The sequence below is a fragment of the Tiliqua scincoides genome, chromosome 12 (assembly GCF_035046505.1).
Source record: "Tiliqua scincoides isolate rTilSci1 chromosome 12, rTilSci1.hap2, whole genome shotgun sequence".
NCBI lineage: Eukaryota > Metazoa > Chordata > Lepidosauria > Squamata > Scincidae > Tiliqua > Tiliqua scincoides.
In genome coordinates, this window is record NC_089832.1 from 14296140 (window position 1) to 14300685 (window position 4546).

General features: G+C 45.9%; 1 pseudogene; it reads left to right on the plus strand.

Moving 5' to 3' along the window:
- The first annotated feature begins 570 nt into the window (after positions 1-570).
- On the plus strand, positions 571-687 carry LOC136663458 (5S ribosomal RNA; annotated as a pseudogene).
- The last annotated feature ends 3859 nt before the right edge of the window (positions 688-4546 follow it).

Below are 4546 nucleotides of genomic sequence, written 5' to 3' on the forward strand. Positions count from 1 at the left end.
AGTAGTCAGTGGCAGCACCACATGTGGGGGCTTCTGGAATGCACCCCAGCAGCCCATTTCTTTGGGGTCTGCAGAATAATTTCCCACCTTTATGGAACTGCCACACACACACAAGTTGTGATGGTCCAGAAGATTTGAAAAATAAGCTCTTCTGGGTTGCCACGAGTCATGTGGCAGCTCCTGAAAGTGCCTTCTCCATAACTAGGGCGGAACCTGAGTGGCAGTCATGCGCCCCGCTTGGTGTAGCATCCAGGGCAGATGCCAGATGCCCATCAGGCTCTGCCCTAGTTACACCAGGTTTCACCCCATTCTTTCTCCTTCAAAGGGGAGCCTCCACAGGAGAAGGAATGGGGTCACAAAGCCACCACAGCAAGCCCTTCTTCCTTTGGAGAGGACCTCAAGTGATGGAACAATGTCACATGATGTCATGATGCACTGGCCTGGGCGGCTGGGCAGTGCGCTATGTCTCAGTGTACATGTTCTTGAAATGCCGTGTATTAGAAGATTTTCCCACTTGTGGTCAGTACCCTTCTGTGTGAACATGACAGTGTGACCATGTTCTGAGCTTTGGACAGCAACTGTTACCCTGCACATGCCCGATCTTGTCTGATCTCGGAAGCTAAGCAGGGTCAGGCCTGGTTGGTACTTGGATGGGAGACCGCCTGGGAATACTGGGTGCTGTAGGCTTATACCATGATCTCAGAAGCTAAGCAGGGTCAGGCCTGGTTAGTACATGGATGGGAGACCGCCTGGGATTACTGGGCGCTGTAGGCTTATACCATGATCTCGGAAGCTAAGCAGGGTCAGGCCTGGTTGGTACTTGGATGGGAGACCGCCTGGGAATATGGGTGCTGTAGGCTTATACCATGATCTTGGAAGCTAAGCAGGGTCAGGCCTGGTTAGTACTTGGATGGGCGACTGCCTGGGAATACTGGGTGCTGTAGGCTTATACCATGATCTCGGAAGCTAAGCAGGGTCAGGCCTGGTTGGTACTTGGATGGGAGACTGCCTGGGAATATGGGTGCTGTAGGCTTATACCATAGTCTTTCGAGACTGAAGGTTGCCAACCATTATCCCCACTTACCGGAGAGTAAGCCCCATTGACTATAATGGGGCTTACTTCTGAGTAGACACGCATAGGATTGGGCTCTTAAAGAATTTGTTGAGTCTTGTGTAGGGGGCATCTTCCATAGAATATTCCCAAGGGGCTACCCTATTTCTAGGTTTGAAAATGGCTTGAGAATTACGCTGTAGTGGGCGGGTGGGGGGACTTTGCCTTCTTACTGCTGGTGCTGTGGAAGTGAAACTTGCAGCTGATTCAGGTGCTTGAGAAGCTGGAGGTGGAAAGCCTGTTTGCCTGCAAAAAGCCTTATGTTTATTATAACCCCGCCTTGAAACAGAAGCAAATCTCTCCTCTGAATGGCCTAAGAATTAGTTTGCATGCTAAGAATTAATCAATTACAGCTGGCACACTGTTAAAATTAAATTGTGAATGGCTGCAATTTTTTATTTGTCACACTTAAAGAATTCCATTAATTGTGTCAAAATCAAGAAGGTCTGGGATGGTGATGTAGTGTAGGAAAGCATAACTAGGTTTGGGGAAGGAAAAAAGTGATTTGCGTCTCCTCCTTTTGATGCAGGACCACAATCTCTTGTTGTTGTGATTCATGGTTATGTGACAGAGAAAAGACACCCCTTCCTCCACACAATAAATTCTTCTATCAGAATGATTCCAGCGGAGCAAGGGCAAAATCCCCCAGGAAGTTCTCCTGCATAACCTCCTCACAATTAAGTAGTGAGACATTCTTGCACATGAGTACATGATGGGTGTCAAGAAAAGCAACTGGTAGACTGCATGGGCAATGGCCTCTTCAGAGGTGGCAGCCAGAAGGTGTATCAGATGGGATGTATCCGTCCACTAGCCACTCTATCAGAGAGTTCAACTTGGTGGATACATAGACACAAATAAAGGCCATGGAAGATGTCTTCTCCTGAATTAGACCATTGGTCCATCAGGATCAGTATTGTCTACATTGACTGGTACCAGCTGTCTAGGATTTCCTAGAGGAGTTTTACCACTCTTTCTTGGAGATGCTTGGGATTGAACCAGGGGTGGTCAACATTTAAAGCATGTGCTCTACCACTGAACATCAGATCCACTCCACATAAACATCCATGTATATTTCTAACATCCTGTGATGATAGAACACTCCTTTGGTCTCTACTTTCGCCACATTTTTCCTTTAATGAAACCTCAGCATAAAGGTCAATAGAGATTTCCCTGAGACCCTTTGAAATAGGCACAGAAAGATCACATGCTCAGGCAGACAGGCTGTTTGATGGATTCCATGTCTTCTTTGAATTCCATGTCCACGCCCTTGAGGGGTCTTAGGACAACTGCCCTAGCTAGCTCACTTGCTGGGATTGCCATCAGTCAATTGAGCATCCAAGACCCCTTGACCATGTCAGAGGGTAGGTAGTCCTAAATTATCTAATTGGTGATAAAAATCAACCCAAAGTTTTGTAAGTAAGCCCGAGGATGCTTTGGAGATGTTTCAGCTTGGTTTCCTGAGGCATCACATCAGTGTGTGGCTAGGATCTCATCCTCTTCCTAAGGATCAGAGAGATGCGACAAATTCTTCAAGCTGACCTTGACCCAATTAACTCTGCACAATTAGGGAAGCATACTACCTAACAGTGAGATTTAGGGCCCAACCCTATTTGCTGCCAGCTGTGCTGATGCAACCTTACCAAAAAAGGTGCTGACTGCATCCAGCAGAGGCAAATATAAATGTTTTTATACTTACCTCCCAGTAAGCCCTGGGACTGCCTATGGATCTCCTTGGACATACGCCACCTCTTTTGGGGGTGAATGCCTGAGGAGAGCAAAGGGATGAGAAACATCAGAATGAAAGGGATAGGATTCGGCATGTGTCTTTGCCACTAGGTCCACCCTTCCTTTCTCCTCCCCACCCCAGTTCCTCCACCTGCTTGGTTATGGACCCAGTCTACCCACACCCTTGAGGTTTCTGAAGGACCACTTTCTCCTGTATGAGTTGGCCTACCCCTGAGGACAGCTGGGAGGGCCCTTCTTTGGGTGCCACCCCTGCTGAAGTGACACTGGTGGTGACCGGAGCTAGGGCCTTTAGAACCGGAGCTAGTTGTGTCAGCCCTATTTTAGCTGCCTCCGTTGGGAATGGAGAACTTCACTGTCTTCCAGTAGGGGTGTACAAGCTTCCAATCTGCACTCAGTTAATGCAGTGGTTCTCAACAGTTTTCGCACCAGGATCCGTTTTTTAGAATGACAATTTGTTGGGACCCACTGGAAGTGATGTCATTAACCTAGAAGTGATGTCATGGCTGGAAGTGACATCATCAAGCAGGAAACACCCCCATGTGACAAAATCAAATTATTTAATTAAGTTAAAAGTTTACAATAAGTTTGAAAATTTATTTAAAATAAAGAACCCTCCCAAGCAGTTGCTGATCTGTGTTTAAAAAAAGAAAAAAGAAAAATCCCCAAACATTCCAAAGGCTGTAATCCTAGCCCAGGGGTGTCCAAACTTTTTGGCAGGAGGGCCACATCATCTCTCTGACACTGTGTCGGGGGCCGGGGGAAAAAAGAATTAATTTACATTTCAAATCTGAATAAATTTACATAAATGATTATATTAGAGATGGAACATATGAATTAAAGAAGGTCTTGCAATAGCTCGAGTTCTCTAAAAGGCCTTGCACAAAGCAAGGCCAGCCTTTCCTTTGCTGCCACTGTTGCATCCCAGATGTGAAAGAGCAAGCAGTGGAGGGAGCCCTCATCCTACAGCCCATGCGAGAGGTCAAACAGTTGGCCTTCACACTGAGAAGGGCCGGGATTTGGGCACCCTTGTCCTAGCCAGACTTACCCAGAAGTAAGCCCCATTCATTGTTTAAAAAGCATATGCACAGTCCCCTGTTCAAAGTATAGATCTGTAGCATTTCCCTGGATGCAGTCACATACTATGGTAGCATCAAGTCAAATAGATTAAAAAGATAATAGACACTTAAATGAATGGGGGACCCACCTGAAATTGGCTAGTGGGTCCTGACCCACCATTTGAGAAATGCTGAGTTAATTTATTGCCAGGGGTTGCTTTGCTCTTTGGTTCTTTCTGCTTTCCAAATTCTTGTGTGTCTGTTCTTTTGGTTCTGTTGTGCTTTGTTTCTTGTTTTGTGTGTGTGTGTGTGTTTTAAAGAATGCTGCAGGATATAACTTTTACAATCAAGCTGCTCTGTTATGGTTTTCATCAGCTGCTTTTATGGTGTTGGTTGTTAATGGGGTTATGGATCTTACTGTGTTTTTGTATGGAATGTTTGCTTTGCTTGCAAGGGTGGGAGGCAAGGCATAAATAAAATAAATTCAAAAATATGTAACCTCCCCCTTGCAGTCTGAAGTGGAACAATCCATAATTCGTCTCCCCCCTCCAAATTTACCATTTCATTCTGTCTCTTATTCTCAGAACAACAAACCTGTAAGCGCATTCCTTAAGGCCATTCCTAACCTGCTGTA